General features: G+C 43.6%; 1 protein-coding gene across 2 annotated transcripts in view; it reads right to left on the bottom strand.

Moving 5' to 3' along the window:
* Positions 1–301: 301 nt before the first annotated feature.
* Positions 302–27,812, bottom strand: part of LOC129469449 (protein unc-45 homolog B-like) — a 164,451-nt gene continuing 136,940 nt past the window's right edge. Inside the window, exons 9-10 of one of the 2 annotated variants that reach the window (XR_010118098.1) lie at positions 4,327–4,455; positions 302–3,619 (exon numbers count right to left, since the gene is read on the bottom strand). The gene's annotated coding sequence lies outside the window, so the exon portion shown is untranslated. Of the gene's footprint in view, positions 3,620–4,326; positions 4,456–19,672; positions 19,928–27,812 lie in introns of both variants that reach the window. The other variant, XR_010118099.1, reaches the window with a different exon arrangement.

The raw sequence follows: 27,812 nt of genomic DNA on the forward strand, positions 1-27,812 counted from the left end.
GGTGGGAGGATCACTTAAGCCCAGGAAGTCAAGGCTGCAGTGAGCCATATTCCCGCTACTGCACTCTAGCCTGGATGACAGAGAAAGATCGTGTCTCAAAAACATAAAATAAAATTCACTTTTCAATCCCATAATTATTCATCTCCATCACTTCCTTGCACATCCTCAACTCTCTCTTCCTTCACTTCATGCTGCTTTGCCAAAACCACAGCCCTGGTTAAATCCAACTCTGCTTACTTAGCACCTGACCCTGTGTAGCTGAACAACATTTGTGAAGAAAGCACAAGCATACCAGCTGCTCTTGCATTTACATTCACATTTAATGATGCCAGGGAGTCATACTACACATTCCCAGTCAATAGATATTGGCACATCCCACTCAATATTTGTTGAATGAATGAGTTGAATGCATGAATTTTCGTTAGGGTCCCATTAATGCTATAGTTCTGCTTGTCCAACTTCAACCATTTCGCAAAATGGATTTTGAAAGCAGGTTCAGGCTGAAATGGTAATATCGGCATCTTTGTTTGGAAGCTGTCTTAATGGCGTTTGCCTGGGCTGGTTCCACCTATAGGCGAAGGAGGCTTTTACTTGATTTAAATTGTTGTTGGAGCCAGGGCTTGACCTGAGAGCCTCAGGACTTCTCTTCCTCCAGAAAGAGCCTTTTGAAACAAGTCTAGGGGTCGGTCCAAAGCTCAGGAGCTGCAACTCAACTTATAATGCCTTTTTATCGTATTACTTGCATAAGTAAATAGTTGGCTCCCTATTTCAAGAAAAGATGTGTTTGTTCTCAAGGCTGTCTCCTGGCACCCATTAGGGATGCTGGAAAACACACCTCTGCCCTCCTGATGTTGTTTTGAAATAGCTGGCACAGTTTGGATTCTTCGACCACAAAAACAATCATACGCTGCAGCTGAAATACAAGCCACACTGCTTCCTCGGCTCCGCTTTGAATCCCATCTGTCCCCTACCTCATCATAAAGCTTACTAAGAACCTGGCCTCCAATCACTGTAGGTGCTCATGCCGACGACACGCATTATTTGTTTTTCATTGATGTCAGCAGTGCTAATGATTAAGTGAAACACTCCACTCCATTCAAACGTCTTGCTTTCACCTGCCGATCCCATTGTGAAGAAAGGTGCAGCGTGCCTTCCAATATTTCTCCTAGAATAGCGCAAGTGAGGTGAAACAGTGGAAAGTCAGCCCTGTTGATTTGAATCATGCCACCCCACCTTACCAGTGCCCCAAATGTGGGCCTTCTTCCCACTCAGATGTGGTTGTCCTTGGAAAGACCCAGAACAGATATTTCATCACCAAGTGGTACTAGACAAAAACGGAAGGTATAAGCAAAGCAGACATAAGTACTTATCAAGGTAGGTACTTCAGTTGTACACTCTTTATGTAACTGATAACCCAATCGAATTTTTTTTTTTTTTTTGAGACGAAGTCTTGCTTGTCACCCAGGCTAGAGTGCAGTGGCACAATCTCGGCTCACTGCAATATCTGCCTCCCGGGTTCAAGTGATTCTCCAGCCTCAGCCTCCCAAGTAACTGTGACTAGAGGCACGTGCCACCACACCTGGCTAGTTTTTGTATTTTTAGTAGAGACGGGGTTTCACTATGTTGGCCAGGCTGGTATCGAACTCCTGACCTCATGATCTACCTGCCTCGGCTGAATTTGTCTTTAATGATGCAGAATTCTAGCTCATGTTCTGACTAAGGTAGGATTTAGGGGTGGGGGCAAGCGAGAATGCTATTACTCTGAGGTCTGGGTTGTCTTTAACAAGAGAACACTAAAACAGTGAAGAAAAATTGCCAATTGTTTCAAAAAAAGAACAATAAAAGGCAAGCCCCCTACCCCTGCCCCCTACTCTTTCCCCCTTAACACTCTCAATCTCTCCATGAGATTTAAAAAAGAAAAGCCCAGGAAATTCCAAGCATGAATGCCTCCCCAGATAAGACAGAAATGGAAGAAAACCAAACTTTGAAAAGTAAGCATTTTGATCTTCATGCAAACATGGAGTTAATCTGGGGACAGCTAGGCACAATTACACAGATGAATTCATTGTGTGAAATGGTCGCTGAGCGTACAAAATGTCAGTGCCAGTTCAGAGTCCAAGCTCTGTAGGGGTCATACCTGAATCTGCTGAGCTGAGCACATGGAAACCTCAGTGTGCGTTCAGCCTTGACCATTCTTTTTAATTTATTTCAGAGTGGCTTACTGGGGTGGCTTCAGGAAATACAAATCAAGTGCCCACCGTGGTGTTTGAAAACATGCCGGGTTTTGATATGTGTTTGACTGAAAATAGAAATAAAAAATCTTTGGGCCTCTATTTACATGTGTTAAAGTTGTTCTTAAGATAACGGTATGTTTTTTAGACTCTTTTACCCTTCAAGTCAGCTTGTATTCATCTGGAGAGGAAGCCCTCTCGAGTGACAGCCTTAGGCTGATGGCAGCCAGGTGCTGACTCTGGTTGTGTGAAATTCCCTAGGGGTCCTAGGGGACATCATTCCTTGACTCTGGGTCTCCACATCTGTCAACTGAGGAGTCCCAGAACTGGTGGCTACAGTGCAAGTGAGGTGAAACAGTGGAAAGTCAGCCCTGTTGATCTGAATCATGCCACCCACCCTTCCAGCATCCTGAATGTCGGCTTTCTCCCCACTCAGATGTGGTTGTCCTTGGAAAGACCCAGAACAGATATTTCACTACCAAGGGGTACTAGACAAAATCGGAAGGTATTAGCAAAGCAGAAGCATGTGCTGGACTAACTCTATTATCCAGTTCTCTAGTTCTGAGGCTCCAACTCAGTGGAGTTTGGAAATACCACTCCATCTTGAGGATCAGATTTTAAACAAATGGCTAGTATTTTGACAGGGTAAACTGCTTGTGACTCTCCAGCCTGATTGACTTACCAAACCCACAGACTCAGGGCCCCAGCTGGAAAGGACTCAAGTCTTTTGTTTTAAACAGCCATCCCTGTTCCAATCAAGAAAAAATTCTAAACTCATCAGGTATCATAGGCCATGATGCATGTGTGACATTTAGCATTACAAAGGAACTACATTATTGAGTGGATCTTCTCAGTGTTTATAATTATAAAATATTTGCACTGAAAGAGTCCTTAACAAGCATGTAAACCCAGAATGATTAAGCAACTTGCCCAAGAGCACACAGGCAGCAGAGAGGGAGTCAGGACCAAAATGCAGGTCTCCTGGCTCCCAGCCAGGTTCAGGCTCCTGCACGTGCCCTTCAGAGATAGGAAGGTTCACCTTTTGAATTTGCCTTTTCATATTCACCTGCACCCTTAACAAATAGGGAATGGAAATGTTGAATTTTGCATGTTGGAGTTAGATCATGTTGCAATTCATTAGAGAAATCAGGATTGATGAAAAATTCACAGTTGCCTAGTCTGTAGGACAGATGATGGTCTTCATTTGACGCTGCCCCTGTGTCGTCACCAGAAGCGGAGCAACCAGGAGTCAATGAAAGGAAAGAGGCCCTGGTCTCCTCGGGAACTGTGTTACTGACAGAACAAGGAACAGCTTTGGCTGGAGATGTTTATGCTGACTTTGGAGTATGGATCAGAAGAGGGTCCTGGCTTGCTGATGGAGCTCAGGCCTATGGAAAACAGGATGATCTTAGAGTTAAAAACAAACAACCCTGGGTGTTGTCTCAGAACATCCCCTGATCTCACAGCTTTGGAAAAAGGACTCCCATTTCCAGCATTCTCAAATGCTTAAGCCACCAACACACTCATCTCCCAAAGTCCAAGCTTACAGGCAAGGCGCCACACTTCTATTCCATGCATGTGAATTCAGGGATCATGTCTGCCCCAGGTCCTCTGAGGAGGGAGGGCAGGGCCTGGGAGGAAAGGATGAATCAGCTGAAACTGATGGAAATTAACCGGAAGTCTAAGAGAAGCTAGCATGGCACTGCAAGGTGAAGTAGGGGGAATGGCCCAGAACCAGAAGAGCTGAGCTTTGCTGCATTTGGGCTGTGTGACCTTGGGCAGGAAATTTGCCCTGTTTCCTTATCTGTGAGATAAGGAGAACCATACCTCCTTAAAGTATTAAAGGAGAAGACTTATATCTAGTTCCTTTCCTCCCCCACTTTCCTTAACAGAATCTCTCAAGAGATGCTGCCATTTCCTGAGCACCCGTTGAGCTCATCTTATCCTCACAACTGAAAGTCCTTTTTCCAATGTCAGACATGGAAAAATATGGCACCTAAAAGAGGATGTCACTTTGACAATCAATCCTCCCCCAGCCCAAAACCAATTATTATAATCACTGATGAAACTGTGATATGGCCTGTGATTCACTTACGTACTCTTCTGTGTCCATAAGATCAGCTTCTGTCTTCCGCTTCCACCATTCCCAGTTCTCACTCTATTCCTAGTGTTACCTCTTGAAGATGATGCCTGTCCCTTAAGTAGCAGAAGCAGCTTTCTGTATCTGGAAGAGGAGGGGCCACACTGGGCTTGAGGAGACACCATGATTTATGGTACTGGATGATGTCCCCTTCTCACCATTCCCACACACAGTCACCTTTTGAGCTTGCACCATCCTCACAGGGGACCCTGTTGGCACCACTGTGTGGGGGAACAGCGACCCTCAAGGTGACGACCTGTCAGCTGTGATCCTGGCTCTGCCACTCACTGTGGGACCTAAGCCAATCCACTTCCTCTCTCTGAGCCTCAGTTTTCCCAAGGGCAAAAAGAAGGATCTAGATGAGATAGCTCTCAAGGGCCACTCCAGCTCAGATCCTCTGACTTGCTTAGTGTGTGATGAGAGTTATCTTCTCCCAGAAAAGGCTTCTTTTTCTAAAGCCAAGTGTAGCAAGGACTCCTCTACCCTTTCTAGGCATTTCAGACTTTCTTTAAAAAGATCTTATTTTGGCCCAGTGCGATGGCTCAAGCCTGTAATCCCAGCACTTTGGGAGGCCGAGGCGCGTGGATCACAAGGTCAGGAGTTCGAGACCAGCCTAACCAACATGGTGAAATCCCGTCTCTACTAAAGATACAAAAAAAAAAAAAAGAAAAAATTAGCCAAGCATGGTGGTGTGCACCTGTAATCCCAGCTACTTGGGAGGCTGAGGCAGGAGAATCACTTGAACCTGGGAGGCAGAGGTTTCAGTGAGCCAAGATTGCACCATTGTGCTCCAGCCTGGATGACAGGGCAAGACTGTCTCAAAAAAAAAAAAAGAAAGAAAGAGAAAAAGGATCTTATTTTACCAGGCTTTTTGGGGCCCACTGCCACTCAGAGGCCAAAATTCTCCCCATGTCAGTGGCTAGAAGAAAATCAGATCAAAAAGCATCCCCGTGCCTCATCTGAACCCAATTTCTGCTTTGAACCTTTTGCCAAGTCTAGGGCTTATCAGCCAGAGTGTGCGTGAATTACCATATGAAAGGACTCTCTTGGATCATATTTAAAAGAATCATCATTTCAATTTAGATCAGAAAAACACCCAGTCCTTCAGAAAATACATATAAATTCTTCCCTAAATGTCCAAACAGATTTATGCCATAGAAGATGTAATTATCTCCTTCTGGGATAAAGGAATCTTCTAGCTGTGAGGGTGAGCCAAGAAGCCAGAACTTTCTGCCTAAGAGGAGACTGCAGCAGGGCCACTACAGAAGGTTGTCCAAGTTGTTCACTGTACAAGGGCACTGCGCCAAGAGCGGGTAGGGGAGGCAGGAGTAGCTGCTTAAATCCAGCCTGAGCTCCACCGGCCAAGTCATGTGTTCAGTGCAAGGTTAGGTCAGTTCAAATGGAGGTGCACCTTTTGGTAATTCAGTAGAGGCAATGTCTGTGCTAGCAGGCAGCCACTCGGCATGGAAAAATGGGTCTTTCCTTTGTTAACAAACACAACAGCTCCCAAAGGCTCACAGCAAGAGCAGATGGCAGGAAAGCAGAAGTGAAGGCTGGGTGGCGGGGCAGGCGTGGGGAGAAGTTGGGGAAACCATCTTGGGTGTCTGTAGAGGAGCTTACACCCTAATGCCTCCCAGGTGGCCTAAATGAACACAGTTCTGAGAAGACCCCAGTAAGAGACTGTTTCCAGCCCCTCCCCTCCTTTACTGCCCCTCCTTTGGGGCTCTGCTCAGCCTTCCCTGACCTCCCAGCCTACATCAGAGTCCCCGTTGCAGGTTCTCTGAGCACCTTTGCTTTTCCTTTACAACACCCAAGCTGCACTTTGTAATTATGTGAGTGTAGGGAATTTGAGTCACCTCTATTCTCCCCCATTAGACTGGAAGCTGTGTGAAGGCAAACTATGTTGGGTTTTGCTCTTGTATCCCCAGGACCCAGCATAGTGTCTGGGGCATGAAGCAGGAACTATGAATGAATTAAAATGGTGTGAATTAAATGGTGTGGGCCTTGCACTCTGCATCCCTTTTCGCCAGGCCTAGGAGGCTGTTTGGGCACAGTGACATGTGGTCACCATGATGTAAGCTCTGTGCCCACCCCCAGGAGACACAGTCCAGAAAAGACACATCTAACCCTGGCTAGGCATTCAAAACACATACGAAGACCAATGAAAACAGCTTCCCAAAACCCATCCCAAGAGATTGTGATTCAGGGCTAGGATTTGTGTATTTAACAAGGTCGCCCAGGTGACACGAATCTGCCTATCAGAACCAACAGGTACTGTTGCAATAGATACAAAGAAGCACGGGGACCAAATAGAAGGATCCTGAGGTCCCACATAAAGATCTGTGGAAGGCTTTCCAGCACAGATGACGTCCCAGCCAGGTCTTGATGGCTGGGAAGGGCATTCTGGGTCAAGGGAATGACATAAAGACAGAGACAGAGACATTGGTGCACATGGGGTGAACAAATGGGGACAGGGTAGCAGGGTTGAATCCAAATGACAAGAATCCATTCCTGGGGGAAAATCAAGCGTAAGTCACCCACCACTCAGCTGGGCTCCCAGAGCCCTTTTAGGTAAGAAGCCCACATTTTGGCAGCCCCCAGAGGAGTTCCTCTGCACCCCCATTTTTCATGCATCTTCCATCCTATTTTCAGTCCCATTTCCTGTCTCCTCTTTCTCATGTTCTTTCTCTAGCTAGATTGTGGGCTCCTGGGGTCCCATGGCCATCAGGGAAGTATTGCCATGGACTTCTTTGATAAATAGGCCTGATTTAAGAACTCTAAACTATCCTGGCTGGATGTAGGAGACTACTGAAGCTGGCAAAAATAGTAGTCCCTAAAGCCAATATCTACAGCCATGTATCTCCAGCGTGGCAGAGAAGGGTCATTTTACTTAATATAAAAGCAGTATCTGGAGCATGAAGGTCAGGGCCCCGAGGCCTACACATCATGCTGCACTTCCATCTTTTTTTTTTGAGCCCAGAATGAGGAGGCTAACATTAGAAACAACAGAGAGGATGCCTGTGGGATGGGAGGGCAGATCCTCAAAGACCTGCCTGAGCCCTGCCTGAGCTGGAGGGGAGAATCCACACACTGGGTGACTCAGGCTACAGGAATGAACTCTCACCCCAGGCTCCCATCCATCATTCCACATCTTTCCATGACTTCCTCTCTCCCCACCCCCTCCCTCTTCCTCCAACGGGCCTGGGCTGGGTTGGCATGCCGGTGCTCTCTCTTCACTGGACTTTTCTAACAGGCCTGCCTATTGCCTGGACATGTTTTCTACAAGTAAATATGCTGGAGGGAGGAAACAGAAGTCCTCAGCACATGGCTCCTCTCTTTGGACCAAGTGGCCTCTGGGGAACCAGTGAGGATCTGAAGTTCCCAGCCTCTGCACCAAGCTGCAGACCAGGTGTCTTTTGAGCAATGCCCCGCACCACAGTTCAGTGCCACCCCACCAAAGCCTGGACTATCTTGTCTGCTGTCCAGTTATAAATTAATCTCTTGTCATCAGTGATTAACTTACTCAAGCCACAGGAGCTGCTGAACCGAAACAGCCCCTTGGGGTGAAAAAGCCTCCAGCATGGTGTGGTGTGTAGGTCTGTCTGTGACCCTGCCCACGCTGGCGCTTGCGCTGTGTCAGCAGGGCTGCAGGGATGGCCAGGGCAGGAGTCCGGCTCTGGGCACTGCTGCCCTGGAATGTTCACTGAGTCCCTTGAGGTGGAGATCCATGCTGCAAATATCTAGGGCTTGTTTTTGTGTGTGTGTTTGTCTGCAAGGAAGGCTTTGAAAAGGGGGTTGGGATGGGCCATGTCCCTAGGGGCACATGTCACCTGAATACAAACAGCCTGGACTGATAGAGGAGCAGAGGGGAGCCCAACTTTGGAATTCACAGATGTTGAGGGGAGTTATGGGCCACCTATTAGAGCATAAGCTGTCACAGTGGGAAGAGGCCTCCAATGTCATTAGTTCCAACTTCCCAATTCTATAGAGGCCAAGGAAGAAGGCTTGACTCACCCAAGGCCACACTCTAGAGCCAATGGGGAGGAAAAGGACAAATGTCAAACCTTGTCTATATGTCAGATAAAGGCTCATTTAGTCACCACCATGATGATAGGCAACAAAAAACTTCCTTAGGAAAAAATTTCCAAGGAATCCTTCTATACCCCACCACTACCATTTAAAGATCTCAAAAGTAAGATTTCTTTGATTTTTTTCTGAATAGCCCTGGTAGGTTTGGTCTCAATTCTTAATTCAGGGCACCTCACAGCAATTTAAAAATGGTGCCTTTATTCACCTCTGGGGTGGTCCTCCCCCAGAAAACCGTAACCCCAGCCTAACCAGGAGAAAAACATCAGAACAACCCAAAGTGAGGGATGTTCTACAAAGAACTTCACCCCTACTCCTCAAAACCGTCACGGTCACCAAAGCCAAGGAAAGCCTGAGAAACTGTCACAGACTGGGGGGCTAAGGAGACATGATGATTGAGTGCAATGTGGCACCCCGGATGGGATCCAGGAATAGGAATAGGTCATTAGGAAAAATGAGTGGAATATGAATAAAGTATAGAGTTTAGTTAACAGTAATGTAACAATCCTGGCTCCTTAGTTGCAACAAATGGACTACAGTAATGTAAGCCTATGGCCACGCCACCCTGAACTTGTCTAGAGTAACGTAAAATGTTAACAATAGGGAAAACTGGGTATGAGATACACAAACTCTGTACTCCTGTCGCATCTTTTTTGTAAATCTCTTTTTTGAGATGGAGTCTTGCTCTGTCGCCCAGGCTGGAGTGCAGTGGCACAATCTCAGCTCACTGCAAGCTCCGCCTCCCAGGTTCAAGCAATTCTCCTGTCTCAGCCTCCCAAGTAGCTGGGACTACAGGTGCCCACCACCACGCCTGGCTAATTTTTTGTATTTTTAGGAGACAGGGTTTCACCGTGTTAGCCAGGATGGTCTTGATCTCCTGACCCCGTGTTCCGCCCGCCTCAGCCTCCCAAAGTGCTGGGATTACAGGTGTGAGCCACCGCGCCTGGCCGAGAGTTTCTTAAAAAAGAGAGTTACTTTAAAAAGACAGAGTTTCATTCTTGTCACCCAGGCTGAAGTGCAATGGCACAATCTCAGCTCACTGCAACCTCTGCTTCCCAGGTTCAAGTGATTCTCTTGCCTCAATCTCCCAAGTAGCTGGGATTACAGGTGCCTGCCACCACGCCTGGCTAATTTTTGTATTTTTAGTAAGGATGGGGTTTCACTATGTTGGCCAGGCTGGTCTTGAACTCCTGGCCTCAGTTGATCCACCCACCTCAGCCTCCCAAAGTGCGGGGATTACAGACATCAGCCACTGGCCCGGCCCTTTTCTGTAAATCTAAAACTATTTTAAACCAAAGCATTTATTTAAAACTTTTTTAAAATGGTGCTTTTTCGTTTTCTTTAGACTGGAACCTTCATCAGAAGGTTCATTACAGTGTCCATAACATGGTAGGTGTGGAATAACAAGTATTTGAAAGAGGAAAGAAAGAATGAGGAGGGAAGGAAGGAGGACGAGAGAAGAGAGGAAGGAAAGAAGGAAGGGCAAGAGGGAGGGAGGGAGAAAGATATTAAGGGACAAAATACAGAAGTAAATAGAACCAGTCAGGTGTGGTGGCTCACGCCTGTAATCCCTTCACCGAGAGGCCTAGGCAGGTGGATTGCTTGAGCCCAGGAATTGGAGACCAGCCTAAGCAACATGACGAGACCCCATCTCTACTAAAAATACAAAAAATTAGCTGAGCATGGTGGTGTGTGCTTGTAGTCCCCACTACTTGGGAGGCTGAGGTGGGAGGATCACCTGAGCCCAGGAAGTAGAGGCCACAGTGAGCTGTGATTGGACCACTGCACTCCAACCTTGGTGACAGAATGAGACCCTGCCTCAAAAAGAAAAAAGTAAGTAGAACCATCCATCAGCTGATAAATGGATAACTGTAGTATCTCTATGCAATGGATTCAATGGGATATTGGGCCATAAAAAGAAATTAAGTAGTAATACATGCTATAACATGGAAGAGCTTGGAGACATTATGCTAAGTTAAAGTAAGTCTGCCAAAGAGACCACATATTGCATGATTCCATTGATATGAAATGTCCATCTGCAGATATGAAATGTCCAAAGGCAAATCCACCGAATAGCAAATAGATGAGTGATTACCATCTTACCCGTTGGGGACTGGGGAGGAGAAACAGGAGCAGCTGCTTATGGTCATAGGGTTTCTTTTTGGGGCAATGAAAATGTCCCAGAATTAGATAGAGGTGATGGTTGCACAACCTTGTGAATATATTAAAAGCACTGAATTGTACACTTTAAAATGGTGAATTTTGTGGCATGTAAATTACATAATAAAGTTTAAAATAAAATAAATGAAAATTTGCAAAACTCAATACAACCTGATCTGTACCTTCAAGGAGCTCATGGTGTGCTGGGGGCACCATTTCAGTCCAGGTGACTATAAGCCTCTCCCCTTGTCTGTAAACTCTATGGGGGTAAGAGCCATGAGTGTTTCGTTCATTCTTGTGCCCAGCACCTGGTAGGATCTCAGTAAGCACTCACTGAATGAAGGAGTCAACATGTGAAGTCTTGAGACAAGAGCTCTGGGGCCACAGAGGAGAAGCTAACTTTATTTAGTTATTTACTTATTTATTTATTTTTGAGACAGAATCTTGCCCTGATGCCCAACCTGGAGGGCAGTGGTGCCTTCATAGCTTACTGCAGCCTCAAACTCAAGCATCCCCAGTAGTGGGGACTACGGACATGCACCACCGTGCCCAGCCTTTTTTATTTTTGTAGAGACGAGATCTCTCTGTGCTGCCCAGGCTGGTCTCGAACTCTCAGCCTCAAGCAATCCTCCCACCTTGGCCTCCCAAAGTGCTTGGATTACAGGCGTGAGCCACTGCACCTGGCCAGAGCGGCTAACTTTCTAAGGCATTCAGAAAAACCACAGGCTCTGATGTGGACAAGATTTAACAAATCATGACACCATAAAGATTTTGAAAACTCTCCCTAGTGACTAATCCAGGCAGTTCCAAGTCCCCAAGCAAAGCCCTGAAAAGGTGGCTTCTTCCAGCCCACCTCCCACTCCCTGTGCTCGGCAACCACTTTCTCTTGAATACCCACAAACTCCTTGGGGGAAATGTGGTCTCTCCTATCCAAAGAACTCATAGTCTAGAGAAAGGGATGAGTCTGCACACCCCCTAACACCCTGCCTCTGCTGCTGCAGTATGCTGAGAAGGAGAGCAAAGGGATGTGCCCCAGGACCATGACTAGCAGGTAACAGCCCTGGAGCAGCTTTGGTGACATCGTATCAGTATGAGGGGCCTTGAAGCACAAAGGAATGAATTTATTCTGAAATACAGTTTCTGGGTTGGTCTATCTCCACTATTCCTCCTACAAATGGTTGTGTGTATTCTTCCTCCTTTCAAGCGGGAGTGCTTCATAGATCCTTAGATCTAGCCTTTAATGTCATCAAGGCGCCAGTAAGACCCCCAGGTGACCTGACTACTCAAAGCTAAGTGCTATTAAAAAAAAATGAAAACTGCTTTTTGACTTCTTGAGCCACCCAGAAGGAAGTGAATTTTTTTTAATCTAGTTTCAAGTACCTCAAAATACTGGGCAGCTCTGGCTGGAAACTGTCACAGATATAGAAAGGACTCAGCAGAGAGCTCTTGATCACAAAAATGAGCTTGGGGGGAAAGAAAGAAATCTACCCAACTAAGCACTGCAGTCTTGGCAGACCAGAAGTGGAAACGCAAAGGACTTGTAGGCACACAAGGTTGCATGTAATAACAGCCCAGCTATGTCAGCTTAGGAAGGTAAACTCTGAGCCTCATGTGTAACAGGAGGATATAGTGCCCACCTCACTGTGTCATTTTTAGATTACAAAGATTATGTGTGTCAAAGCATCCTGATCAAGGTCTGGCAAATAAGAGACACTCAATAAACTGCAGGTCTTGTTTTTCATTGTTGCTATTACTATTATAATTATACCTTGTAAATTTGGAAAGTATTTGAAAATAAATTTTTCATCAAAAAACTGTCTCTAATCCTCCAGTGTATTCTAAAACCTATTCAAAGAACAAATTGAGCCCTGGATTTTTATCCTGGACTAAATTGCAAATAGAGTTTCTATGCTGTTTTGTAATGAGTATGTTGTGATAAAATCACAGAACAACAGACACCGGATTTTAGACACCCACTCCCCTGCCTTTCAGCCTTGTCTATAAAACAAAACAAAATACAACACAGCATCAATCAGCCTCAGTGGATAGGCTGAGAAGGAGATTTTGGCCCTAAAACATCTCAAGCTTCAAGTGAAATCTGATTTCAATCTTTATTTCTTATTAAAATGTCAGCTTTGCAGGAATGCACTACTTTAACACCTGATAGAAGTAGAAACTCACATGGTTTAAACAGAAGAAGGAGGAAAAGGGGGAATGAGGGGGAGGGAGAATAAGTGGTAGCAATAGCAACTGCTCTGCACCAAATAGCACTGATCTTGGCTGGCTACTAACTTTTGAATTTCTCTGGAAAATCAAGGGCGATGCATTACACATAGGAGTTCTAGGAACCAGGTTTACCAAGTTTGATTTACCTAACTCATCAATTAGCACATGCTTCCCCACGACCCCGCCCCCCACCCCACCCCACCCCACCACCACCAGTGACCAAACACTATTTGGAGGTTGTCTTTTCCTTGTCTGCCTTCTAAATCCTGCCCACCCTTGAGGGTCCAATCCCCATTCCCATGAAGTCTCCAGAAATGATTCACCATTCTTTTGCTTTGATGAACTCAGACTGACAGACATTTAAGGTTGAAGTGGACAGTAGAGTTTCTTACCCACCCTCAAATACTGCAAAATTCCTGAGCCATCACCACCTGTGCTGAAATATCTCTGGTAACAGAAAATACATCACTGAACATGGCATTCATAGGTTCTGTTACTGACTGCTAGAAACAGCAGAACCAAACTCAGTTTCCCTGCTACTTCCATTCATAGGGCCCCAGTCAGCCTCAGGGTCACAGAGGGTAGATGTCATTCCTCTTCCTCAGCAGGCTGGCTTCAGGACCCCGGACTCAGAAGGGCACTATGTGACAGGCTCTACTTTAGCCACAGGGCCTTCAATTCAGGGGTGTTTAAGTCATGGTCCCTGCCCTCACCCCCTGCATTTGGAGTGGGTGGCAGACAAGGAAGCAGATTATAAACAAGAGGTTCTCAAAGTGATCCCCGGACCAACACCAGCAACAGCACCTGGGAACATGTCAGAGATGCCAAATCTCAGAGCCCCACCCCAGACCTGCTGAGTCAACAATGTTGGAGGTAGACCCAGAAATCTGTGTTTGAAGGAGCTCACCAGGTGGATCTGATGCACACTCAAGCTTGAGAACCACTGACACAACACAATATTATGCAGCCTCCGAAAACTGTGTTTCAAAAGATACTTAATGACATTGGAAAATGATCTTGATATAATGATAAACTAGGGAGGAGAATCAGTTTACAAAATTAAGTATAAAATATGCCAATTTGGGGAAGCAGAAACTACAGAGAGAAAAGTACTGGAAATAAATACTATCAAATATTCATAGTGGCTCTCTCTGGAGCTAAGTTGGCTTATATTTTGTTTTTTTTTTCTTTGAGACAGAGTCTCACTCTGTCGCCAGGCTGGAGTGCAGTGGCATGATCTCGGCTCACTACAACCTCCACCTCCCAGGTTCAAGTGATTCTCCTGCCTTAGCCTCCTGAATAGCTGGGATTACAGGCATGCGCCACCATGCCAAGCTAATTTTTTGTAGTTTTTAGTAGAGACAGAGTTTCACCATGTTGGTCAGGATAGTCTTCATCCTTGACTTCATGATCCAACCAACTTGGCCTCCCAGAGTGCTGGGATTACAGACATAAGCCACTGCGCCCGGCCTGTATTTTCTTTTTTATGTTGCTCCATGCTGTCTGTATTTTCCACTTTTATAGGCAGAAGAACTTTACTATTACAATAGATGATTATAGTTCACCAAGGCCCTGCCTTCCTTGTCAAGACCATGAAGCCCCATTCACACCTAGGCCTGGGTAGTTAGCAGAATTTACATACCCCTTCTCTTTGCTATAACATTTGGCCCATATGACCAGATTGTAGCGCTCATCCCAGATCTGGATTCTCTCCTCCAGAGTGGTAGGAATCTACCCCTTTAGCCTCCTGTCTAGAAGAAGAACATTTACTCAGTGCTAGTTACAGGCTAAAAGCTTTGCATGTGTTACATTTACTTTCCCTAAGGATCCTAGCAGGTTGGTTAAATTCTCCCTATTTACCGATGAGAAAACTGAGACTCAGAGGAATTAAGTCACTTGTTCAAAGATCACACCTTTTTTCAGTCTGGTCCATTTCTGCTAATAGGCATTTTAACCCTGGCTTCATTTAAAAGTTTTCTGGGCCGGGCGTGGTGGCTCACTTCTGTAATCCCAGCACTTTGGGAGGCCAAGGCGGGTGGATCACCTGAGGTTAGGAATTCGAGACCAGCCTGGCCAACATGGTGAAACCCCATCTCTACTAAAAATACAAAAATTAGCAGGGTGTAGTGGTGTGCATCTGTAATCCCAGCTACTTAGGCTGAGGCAGGAGAATTGTTTGAATTAGGAGGCAGAGCTTGCAGTGAGTTGGGATTGCGCCATTGCACTCCAGACTGGGCGACAAGAGTGAGACTTCATCTCAAATTAAAAAAAAAAAAAAGTTTTCTGAAAAACTTGAACAACAAAAAAAAAACAAGCCTGATTCCCACTACAAACCAATGATATCCACATCTCTGGGGGTAAGGTCCAGGTATCTGTATGTCTTACAAACACCCCAGGTAGTTCCAGTGTGCAGCCAGAGGGAGATCCATTAGGGGGTGACAATTCCTTGAGCTCTTAACCATCCACCCGACCCCAGTAAAATAATAAACAGGAAATACTTGCTTCTTGTGTCTTCCTCCAGGCCCAGTTGGGTTTAATAGAATTGCACCAACCCGACACTTATTGTACTTGATAGATACTGCTGGACACCATGCGCTTATTGTAAAATAATCACTTGGAAAACTAGGAACCACAGTAGATCAAGGCCAACACTGTGCATTAGCATTTACGTGTTAATAGAGGAGCTCAAGGCCTCAGCCAGGTGGATGTGGCTGTTTAAACACTTGATGACTTAAGGGATTTCAAATATTCACTGGACAATCTAAGCTATTGGTCTATCACAAACACCACATCCAAAGAAGAAAATTCGAATTTTTTTTCTTGCTCTGTCACCCAGGCTGCAGTGCAGTGGCACAATCTCGGCTCACTGCAAGCTCCGCCTCCCAGGTTCACGCCATTCTCCTGCCTCAGCCTCCCAAGTAGCTGGGACTACAGGTGCCCGCCACCATGCCCAGCTAACTTTTTTTTGTATTTTTAGTAGAGACAGGGTTTCACCGTGTTAGCCAGGATGGTCTCGATCTCCTGACCTCATGATCCGCCCACCTCGGCCTCCCAAAGTGCTGGGATTACAGGAGTGAGCCACTGCGCCCGGCTGAAAAAAATTTTTAAATAATTTTTTAAATTATAGTTTTTTCTTTTCAGCTTTATCCCATCATGGTTTCAGGTTGTTTCTGAAGTTTCCTCCTGTTCATGTCACCACTAGATGGTGCACATTACAAAACATTAGCCCAGGAGTGGAGCTCCATTTGTCACTTTGCAGTAACTGGAAGGGAATCAGAGGTAGGGCTGCCAGATTGACCGAATCAAAATAAAAGACTTCCAGGGGCCAGGTGCAGTGGCTCATGCCTGTAATCTCAGCACTTTGGGAGGCCCAGGTGGGTGGATCACGAGGTCAGGAGTTCGTGACCAGCATGGCCAATATCGTAAAACCCCGTCTCTACTAAAAATACAAAAATTAGCTGGGCGTGGTTGTGGGAGCCTGTAGTCCCATCTGCTTGGGAGGCTGAGGCAGGAGAATTGTTTGAACCCAGGAGGTGGAGGTTGCAGTGAGCTGAGATTGTACCACTGCACTCCAGCCTGGGTGACAGAGCGAGACTCCGTCTCAAAAAAAAAAAAAGGCTTAAAGTTAAATTTGAATTTTAGCTAAAATATCGCATGGGACATACTTATGCTAAAAAAAAAAATAAAAAAAATAAACCCTACTCGTTGTTTTTCTGAAATTCTAATTTAACTGGATGTCCTAAATTCTACCTGGCAACTCTACTCGGGGGGACTTCAGGAAATAAGTAGATAACACGATAGCTCTCAGCTTTTTCAAACACTAGAATTTTTGCTGGCATGCTTGGAGGGATCAAAAGACTCAAAGCCACAGGAAACAAGCCAGCAATTATGACAACACAATCACAACTACAGCATGACAATGTCTTCAGGGTCCAAAAGCCTTAGCAAGGAACCCGCTACTCCCTGGTTTGCCCCAAGTCATTGTGTTCCTGCCCTGAACACATCTCTTTGTGTAATCAAGGCAAAGTTCTTGAATGCTCCAGCAAACCCCCTTGCTTTCCTTGGCAATGGCTTGATGGAACCTTGCCCTATGCCATCTAGATCTTAAAGTAAGTTGGACCTAAACTATTTTGAGGCATAGAACCTCAGTGTTCATTTTGACAGGGAAGAGAGTAATCATTTGTAAGAAAACTAATTTTTATATGTTGATCAAAACTTAGCGGCATATATGTAAATGTGGGTATTGCACCTCCTGCCCATAGCTGGCAGCCCTTGGCCAGCCTCAAGTTTAATAACTCGTGGAGAAGAAAAGCTACTTAACCTGCATTTGGAGCTCTTCCTTGACATGCATTGGCTTGACCTGCTGGACCATAAGCCCTCTACAAGAAGGGACCATCTTTACAGCATCTTGAATAGAGAAAAGCTGAAAGGCAACCTTGAATTCAGGGCATTGCACTCTGAATCAATGTTGCACTCAATATGCTTTCTAGAAAATTGATTGTCCCCACTTTGTGATCCAAGCTGTGGTCCACAGATCTACCTGTGTGACAAAGGGGTCCCTGAGTATAGGATAGGGAGATGAAAAAAGAAAAAGAGAATTGGAGAAGCTCAGATTGGAAGCATTAAGCATCAAAGCTTCACAGTTAGAGCCTACTCTGATATCTGATTACTCTCTCTGTTGAGAGGGTGAGGAAGGCCTGATGGTCAGCTAGCTCAGTCTCAACTCCACTATTTCTTTCTCCTGGAAAATGATCACTTGCAGGAATAGGTTACATGGGAGAAAACATAGATGATACAATTCATTCTTGACTATGCTCCGAAACTTGTGAACACATTGAGAAGAATCGACTTTCTTGCTTCTAGAAACCCATTCCAAGTAGAGCAGCCCCACAGGAATGCTGCCTCCCCCATAAGACTAAAAAGAGAATATTCTGCTGGGCACGGTGGCTCACGCCTGTAATCCCAGCACTTTGGGAGGCCGAAGTGGACAGATCACTTGAGGTCAGGAGTTCAAAACCAGCCTGGCCAACATGGCGAAACCCCGTCTCTAATAAAAATACAAAAAATTAGCCAGGCATGGTGGCATGGCGCCTGTAGTCCCAGCTACTTGGGAAGGCTGAGGCAGGAGAATCACTTGAGCCCAAAGGCAGAGGTTGCAGTGAGCCGAGATCGCACCACTGCACTCCAGCCTGGGTGACAGAGCAAGACTCCATCTCAAAGAAAAAAGAAAAAAAGAATATTCATTTTGCTGGTGAAGAGGGGACATTTGGGGGCCGGGGACCTCCTCTTGGTAGATTCCTGACAAGTTGTGTAAGTCGCTAGGCCCAGGGGAGTTTAAAGAAGATCATGAGGTTTTTCATCTGCAGAATGGGTACATGATCTCTTCGCTTCCTCTCGGTAATCCTTAACTAACATACTCACACCTAGGAAAATTTAGGTCCTAAAGTAACATCCTGTTTAGACAGCCACATAAGAATTGTCAGGCAGTGACATGATTTAGACATTTTTGCTCTGTTAGATATCCTGAATTCCTTAGGTTAACACATGGATAAACATGCAAAGGAAAAGACCTCACATTTTTCAGATTTTGCTCACAATCCTCAAAGCATAACGGTTCTGGAGGAAGCTGAGCATTCATACTTGGGAAGGGAGGGTAGGAATCAAGATTGATTGAAGTGAGTCATCCTAACTCCCCTGCTGAGAGGTTCCCATCCCCAGGAACTCTGCCTGTCTGCACGGATTCATTCCTCACACACTGTTGAGCATCTTGTGTGTGCCAGGTGCTGCAGATGAAAATATCGCATCGTTTTGCAAGTGAGAAAACCAAGACTCAGAGAGTTCCCAAGATAACATAGCAAGTGATGCAGCTGAGATTTTAACCCAGGCAGTCTGGCTGCAGAGAAGCTGGAGTACCTACCCGTTATAGAAACTTCAACAACAATCAAAACGCAGTTCCTGGGCCAGGCATGGTGGCTCATGCCTGTAATCCCAGCACTTTGGGAGGCCGAGACAGGTGGATCATGAGGTCAGGAGATCGAGACCATCCTGGCCAACATGGTGAAACCCCATCTCAACTAAAATACAAAAAATTAGCTGGGCATGGTGGCGCTCACCTGTAGTCCCAGCTATTTGGGAGGCTGAGGCAGGGGAATCGCTTGAACCTGGGAGGCGGAGGTTGCAGTGAGCTGAGATTGCGCCACTGCACTCCAGCCTGGTGACAGAGCGAGACTCCATCAAAAAAAAAAAAGTGGTCCCTTTTCTCGAGGAGATTATCATTAAGTGAGGAGAGCAGATAAATAAATCAATAATTAAGTAGAGACAGAGTGGTATTAGAGGTGAATCATATAGGAAAGCCACAGAGGTACCAACCAAGGGAACTTAAACCAGTGGTGGGTGGAAGTGAGCACAAGGCCAGCACAAGCAGATTTCCTGAAATAATGAGTTTTGAAAAATAGCGAAGGATCTTCCAGGGAAAAGAGGGGAAGAATTGTTTCCTTGAAGAGAGAAAATAGCAAATGCAACGTTTCTGATGCAGTAAGTAGCTTTAAGAAATCTGTAAATCATCAGTGATTGGAGCAGAGGGCAGAAGTGGCCAAGAAGAGTAGCAAGAAGTGAGACAGAAGAGGCAGGCAGGGGTCAATAACAAATGGCCTTTTATACTACTTGAAAGTTGGATTTTATTCTGAAACTAACGGGATACATTGAAGGATTTTCAACTGAGAGGGCAAGGTAATCTAAAACTTTACCAAGTTTGCTTGAGCAATATTAGGGAAAATGGATTGGAGGGGCACAAGAAGAAGCTAAAAATACTCAAAAATATCTTCCATACCTGCTCCAGTCTGAGCCAATTGTTCTCTAGAGAAGACGCACGGCTTTCTTTGTCGCCCTTCACTCTGTTGTCTTCCTACATCGGCTTTATCTTCCTCTTCCGGTCCACACCTTGCTGGAGTAGACTCTCATGTAAAAATACTAAGGAAATCTGCTTTACAGGTAAAATTTCTGGGTTCTTGTACATCTGAACTGCCTTTATTCTGCCCTCATTCTTGATAGATAATTTGACTGGGTATAGAATTCTAGATTGAAGCTGCAAAAAAAAGTAAAGAAAAAGAAATATACTTAACCAATGAAGTGAGAGTTCTACAAGGAAAACTATGAAACACTGCTGAAAGAAATCATTGATGACACAAATAAAAACACATCCCATACTCATGGATAGGTAGAATCAATATCGCAAAAATGACCATACTGCCAAAAGCAATCTACAGATTTGTGCAGTTCCCCTCAAAATACCATATTGTTCTTCAGAGAACTAGAAAAAAAAATCCTAAAATTCATTTGAACCAAAAAAGAGCCCACATAGCCAAAGCAATACTAAGCAAGAAGAACAAATCTGGAGGCATCACATTACCTGACTTCAAATTATATTACAAGGTTATAGTCATCAAAACAGCATGGCATTGGTATTAAAATAGGCATGTAGACCAATGGACAGAACTCATAAATCAAATCAAATACAGCCAACTGATCTTCAACAAAGCATACAAAATATAAATTGGGAAAAGGAAACCCTATTCAATAAATGGTGCTGGGAAAACTGGCAAGCCACATGTAGAAGAATGAAATTGGATCCTCATGTATTACTTTATGCAAAAATCAACTCAATATGGATCAAAGACTTAAATCTAAGACCTGAAACCATAAAAAGTTATAAAAGATAACATCAGAAAAACTCTTCTAGACACTGGCTTAGGCAAAGAATTCATAACTAAGACCCCAAAAGCAAATGCAACAAAAACAAAAATAAATAAATGGGACCTAATTAAATCGTATACCCAGTCAAAAATAAATAAATGGGTCCTAATTAAACTAAAAGTCTTTTGCACAGCAAAAGAGATAATCAGCAGAGTAAACAGACAACCCACAGAGTGGGAGAAATATTCATAAACTATGTATCCAACAAAGGACTAATATCCAAAATCTACAAGGAACTCAAACAAATCAGCAAGAAAAAGATAAATAATCCCATCAAAAAGTGGGCAAAGGACACGAATAGACAATTCTCAGAAGAAGACACACAAACATGAAAAAGCACTCAACATTGCTAAGTATCAGGGAAATGCAAACTTAAGCCACAATGAGATACCATCTTACTCCTGCAAGAATAGTTATAATTAAAAAGTAAAAAAATAATAGATGTTGGCATGGATGTGGTGAAAAGGGAACACTTCCACACTGCTCATGGGAATGTAAACTAGTAAAACCACTATGGAAAACAGTGTCGAGATTCCTTAAAGAACTAAAAGTAGAACTACCATTTGACCCAGAAATCCTACTACTGGGTGTCCACCCAAAGGAAAAGAAGTCACTATATAAAAGCGATACATGCATGTGTATGTTTATAGTGGCAGAATTCACAATTGCAAAGATATGAAACCAACCTAAGTGCCCATCAACTAACAAGTGGATAAAGAAAATATGGTGTATATATGCATATTGGAATACTACTCAGCCCTAAAAAGGAATGAAATAATGTCTTTTGCAGCAACTTGGATGGAGCTGGAGGCCATATTCTAAGTGAAGTAACTCAAGAATGGAAAACCAAATATCACATGTTTTCATTTATAAGTAGGAGCTAAGCTATGAGGATGCAAAGGCATAAGAATGACATAATGAACACTGGGGACTCAAGGGGAAAAGAGTGTGAGGAGGGTGAGGGATAAAAGACTATATATAGGGTACAGCATATACTGCTTGAGTGATGGGTGTACTAAAATTTCAGAAATTACCACTAAAGAACTTATCTATGTAACCAAAAACACCTGTAACCGAGAAACTATTGAAATTTTTTTAAAAAGAATTCTAGGTTGCAAAAAACATTTTCCCTCAGAACTTTGAAAGCATTCCTCCATTATCTTCTGGTGATCCCAGTCTGGTTCTCTTTCCTTTGCTCTCCCATTCATAAGAATTATCTTGTATTTCACATCATCTTGGGCATTACACTTCAGCGGTGCTGGCCTTCTTGTTGTTCCTTGAACATATCAAACTTTACTTACCTACCTCTTGCCTCTTCCTGAAATGTTCTTCCCCAATCCCCTTGTGGCTGGCTTCATTTCATCAATCAGGTCTGAGCTCAAATGTTGGCTCTCAGAGGACTTTCTTTGCCAACCTAGCTAAACTGGCAAACACTAGATGTGTAAAAATACTGAGTTAATTTAAAATAATTAATTCATTCATTAAATCTAATTGGGCCAGGCACAGTAGCATGTAATCCCAGACCCTCAGGAGGCTGAGGTGGGAGGATTGCTTGAGCCCAGGAGTTTGAAACCAGCCTGGGCAACATATTAAGACCCACATCTCAAAAAAAAAACTAATTGAGGTTCTGCAGAATATTTCAAAAAGGAGTTAGTATTATTTGAACTGTGCCAAATTCACAATTTTATTCATTTTCATGGCCATGCATGTGGGAAAAAAATGAATCCCATATGCCTACCTCACACCATACATAAAAAATAATTTAGATGCCATATAGATCTAAATGTAAAAGAAAAACTAATAAATATTCTAGAATAAGACATAAAATATCTTTATGATCTTTGTAGGATGGCAGATTCTTAAGCAGGACATAAAAAGCTTTAACCAAAACTTAAATTGGACTAGATTAAAATTTAAAGCTTCTGTTCATCAAAAGACATCATGAAGTGAATAAAAAGACAAATGAGAAAAGATATTTGCAATACACAATGTGCAAAGAACCCATTTTTAGAATACATAAAGAATGTTGATCATTAGTAAGAAGGCATACAATGAAGACATACCAACAGAAAAATGAGCAAAATATTTGAACAAATACTACACAAAAGAAGATATCCAAGTGGCTGATAAAGATATGAACATAGTGCTCAACTTCACTACTCCTCAAAGAAATGCAATTTAAAAGCATAACATAATATCACTGTACATTCACCGGAGTAGCTAAAATGAAAAAGACAAATGATATCAAATGCCAGCCAGTGTTTGGAGGTTCTAGGACTCATATTCAGTGCTGGATATGTATACTTATCAATTTCCTTTGGAAATCATCTTTAAAGCTAAACATATCCATGCACTGTGACTTGGCAATTCCACTCCTGGAAAAATTCCCTATAGAATTGTTCACGTATTTTCATCAAAAGGTATTTACCAAAAGAATGCTCACAGCAGAACTATTAGTAATAGCCTAAAACAGGAGGCTGGGCATGGTGGCTCACACCTGTAATCCCAGCACTTTGGGAGGCCAAGACGGGTGGATCACCTGAGGTTGGGAGCTCGAGACCAGCCTGACCAACATGGAGAAACCCCGTCTCTACTGAAAATACAAAATTGGCTGGGTGTGGTGGCACGTGCCTGTAATCCCAGCTATGCAGGAGGCTGAGGCAGGAGAATCACTTGCAGGAGGCAGAGGTTTCAGTGAGCCAAGATGATGCCATTGCACTCCAGCCTGGGCAACAAGAGCAAAACTCTGTCTCAAAAAAAAAAAAAAAAAAAAACCAGGAAACTACCCAAATATCTCTCAAAAGTAGAATGGATAAATTGTGCTGTTGTCATAAAATGGAATACTATTTAGTATGAGAATAAATGAACTATTATATGCAACAACATGAATACACCTCATAAACATATACATAGTAAGAGAAGCAACATACCAAAGATTTTATATTCTGTTCCGTTTATATAAAATTCAAAAATAGGCAAAAACACTCTACAGGTTTAAAGTTATTATCTTTGCTTTCTCTTGGAGTAGGTGGGTAGTGGGGGCTGAAAAGAACTGACAGAGGGCACAGTGAGATTTCTGGGGCACTCGTAATGTTTTTAGCTTTTGATCTGGGTGCTGATTACATGGATATATTCACTTTGTGAAAATTCATCAATCTATACATTTATGATTTGTGCACTTTTCTGTATGTATATTATAGTTCAATAGAAAGGTTGCCAAAAAATGATGTTGTGGAAATTAAATAAGATAAAAAATTAAGGAACCCTATTCAGTGCATAGCAGATGACAAGTACCCATTAAATGTTAATTGTTAAATTTCATAGTATAGTAATCATAGTGAGGCAAAGTGAGACTTTTTTTTTTTACCATTGCAAAAAGTAAACTTGAAAAACAGAATCTTACTCATTAGGATGGCCAGTATTTGAAAAAAAAAAAAAAAAGACAATAAAAAGTGTTGGCAAAGATGTGGAGGAATTGGAAACCTGTACATTGCTGATAGGAATGTAAGACGGTGCAGCCACTGTGGAAAATAGTATGGCGGTTCCTCAAACAATTAAACATGGAATTACCACATGATCCAGCAATTCCACTTCTAGATATATACCCAAAAGAATGGAAAGCAGGGACTTGAAGAGATATTTGTACACCAAAGTTCATAGCAGCAATATTCACAATAGCTATAAGGTAAAAACAACCCAATGTCCATCAACAGATGAATGTATAAACAAAATGTTGTATATCCATACAATTGAATAGTATTCAGCCTTAAACGCCAGGAATGGTGACTCACGCCTATAATCCCAGCACTTTGGGAGGCCAAGGCGGGTGGATCACAAGGTCAGGAGACCGAGACCATCCTGGCTAACATGGTAAAACCCCGTTTCTAAACTAAAAATACAAAAACTTATCTGGGTGTGGTGGCGGATGCCTGTAGTTTCAGCTGCTGGGCAGGCTGAAGCAGGAGAATGGCGTGAACCCGAGAGGCAGAGCTTGCAGTGAGCCGAGATTGTGCCACTGTACTCCAGCCTGGGTGACAGAGCGAGACTCCATCTCAAAAAAAAAAACAAAAAGAATGAAATTCTGACACATGCTACAACTTGGATAAACCTTGAAGGCAGTATGCTAAGTGAAATAAGCCATACATAAAAGGACATTGTCTAAAAAAATCTTTTCCACACTGCTCTGAAATATCAAGTGGCCTATATGTGTCAGTTCACTTCTAGACCCTCTATTCTATTTGTGCATTCGTCTATTTTTGGTCCATAATACCATACTATCTTAGTTACTGTAACTTCCAATAAGGCATGATATGCAGTAGTATAATCCTTCCAGCTCTGTTTTGCTTCAGGATTATCATGGCTATTTGCATTTCTATGCATATTTTAGACTCCCGCTGCTTATTGATTTCCATTAAAGCATATACTGCGATTTTGAATGAAATTGCATTGAATTTATGAATCAATTTGATAAGAATACCGATGCTTTGAATTAGTAACTATCCCCATTATGGAGATGAGAAAACAGTTTTGAAGAGATTATGTAACTTGTTCAAAGTCACACAGCCGGAATTTGAACCCAACACTGCACTCTTCTATGTCTGACTTCAGTGCCTTCACATTGAACCATGCCTTCTAAGTAGACTAAAATATCTCTACTACTGCTGTCACTCATTGCTACCTGAGGACAGAAATTATGTCATCTATGTTTGTATCTACTTAGCTGCTAGACATTGCCCAGGACTAAGAAACTGTTCAATAAGTGCTGATTCAGTGATCAATTAAATGGGTGGGTGAGTAAGGGAGTGAATAACTAGCTTCTGAGAACATAATGCCTTGCTGGCTGCTAGATGCATTTTCATTTGCCCCTCAGAGACAAATACCTAAATGAACAAACCAAACAGACTGGGTGTGGTGGCTGTCATCCCAGCACTTTGGGAGGCCAAGATGGGAGGATCGCTTGAGCCCAGGAGTTCAAGACCAGCCCGGGCAACATAGGGAGACCTTGTCTCTACAAAAAAAAAAAAAAAAGAAAAATGTTTAAAAGGTTTTTTTTGTTGTTGTTGTTGTTGTTGTTTTTGAGACAGAGTCTCGCTCTGTCACCCAGGCTGGAATGCAGTGGCACAATCTCGGCTCACTGCAAGCTCCACCTTCTGGGTTCATGCCATTCTCCTGCCTCAGCCTCTGGAGTAGCTGGGACTACAGGCACCCACCACCACACCCCGCTAATTTTTTGTATTTTTAGTAGAGACGGTGTTTCACCATGTTAGCCAGGATGATCTTGATCTCCTGACCTTGTGATCCACCCACCTCGGCCTCCCAAAGTGCTGAGATTTTTAAAAACCAAAACTGACATTAATTAAATAAAAATTTTGTTCTGTTACTTTTTCCTTTTTTTTTTTTTTTTGAGACGGCGTTTCGCCCAGGCTGGAGTGAAGGGCGTGATCTCGGCTCACTGCAACCTCCACCTCCCAGGTTCAAATGATTCTCCTGCCTCGGCCTCCCGAGTAGCTGGGACTACAGATGCGTGCCACCAAGCCCATCTAATTTTTGTATTTTTAGTAGAGATGGGGTTTCACCATGTTGGCCAGGCTGGTCCCGAACTCCTGACCTCATGATACGCCCGCCTTGGCCTCCCAAAGTGCTGGGATTACAGAAGTGAGCCACTGCACCCGTCCTGTTCTGTTACATTTTAACCCCTAACAGCTTAAGTCTTACTACCTAACTACTATTTGACTTCCTGTAGAACTCTCCAACTCGTTCTCATTTTGATCCAACTGCCATGACTGAATAGAATAACATCTACAGTGCCATGTGACCAACATCACTAGGTGTAAGGGAAGTCTGTTGGATTAGAACTGCCCCACATTTACTCCCCATCCCTAACAGCATCCTAGTTTCCTTTATTGGAATCACCTCTTCTGCACCAGGTATAGGTTGGTGGTTCTACTTACTCCTAGCTGAGAGGTGGGCGGGTGGCCTAAGCTTGATCAATCTGACGTTCTTTCCCTGGCATTGGAATCTTGAGCAAAAAGAAAATAAGCAGGGATTGGCCACAGCACCACGCCACCCTGCCCCGCCCTGACCAGGCAATTCCTCAAGAGGATGGTTGCTGAGGTTTTCCAGCCATGCTCTCCAGTCTCCTGATGATTCTTCGAGCCTCTGGGAGCCTTCCAACATATTTATTTTTTGCTTAAAATTTTTTGCTACCAAAAGTTTCCTCACTGATACAGAATCTAATACCAGAAGTGGGGTGTTGCAAGGCTAAGTGGAGGCATTTGAGTGAAAAGAAATAATTGATATCTGAGAATTTAGTAATTCTTTGTTAAGTTATAGTAAATGGCTGGTTAAACCATTGCCTAGTAAGTCCTGAGATTTAGACTATATGCTCCCTGAGGCTTTAACATTAAAGGATATTGTAAAAACAAATAAAATAAAACAAAAAATAAAAAAAAAGTTTTGGATTTTGGAGTGTGCTGACAACTTCTTCAGTAAGGTCTTCCAAGAAAGAGGTAAGATTAGACTGGAACTGTCAGAGGCGTTTGAGCCAGAGCAACTCAATCTTGAGTAGGAGCTGGGTAAAATAAGGCTTAGACCTACGGGGCTGCATTCCCTGGAGGTTATGACATTCTTAGTCACAGAATGAGATACGAGGTCAGCACAAGATACAAGTCACAAAGACCTCACTGATAAAACATCGTGTGGTAAAGAAGCCTGCCAAATCCCACCAAAACCAAGATGGTGACAAAAGTGACCTCTGGTCATCCTCACTGCCCATTATACACTAATTATAATGCACTGGCATGCTAAAAGACACTCCCACCAGCACCTTGACAGTTTACAAATGCCATGGCAACGTCAAGAAGTTACCCTATACTGCCTAAAAAGGGGAGAAATGCCCAGTTCTGGAAAGTGCCCACCTCTTTCCTGAAAAACTCATGAATAATTCATCCCTCGTTTAGCATATAATCAAGAAATAACCATAAAAATGGCCAACCAGCAGCTCACGCTGCTGCCCTGCCTATGGAGTAGCCATTCTTTATTTCTTTACTTTCTTAATAGACTTGCTTTCACTGTATGCACTCACCCTGAATTCTCTTGCACAAGATCCAAAAACCCTCCCTTGGGGTCTGGATCGGGACTCATTTCCAATAACAAAACTGGCCCATCTAAAAGGAAGAGACAAGAGAAAATAACAGGTTTGCTAAGAGTTGCCTTTT

Source organism: Symphalangus syndactylus, chromosome 20, assembly GCF_028878055.3.
Source record: "Symphalangus syndactylus isolate Jambi chromosome 20, NHGRI_mSymSyn1-v2.1_pri, whole genome shotgun sequence".
Classification (NCBI taxonomy): domain Eukaryota; kingdom Metazoa; phylum Chordata; class Mammalia; order Primates; family Hylobatidae; genus Symphalangus; species Symphalangus syndactylus.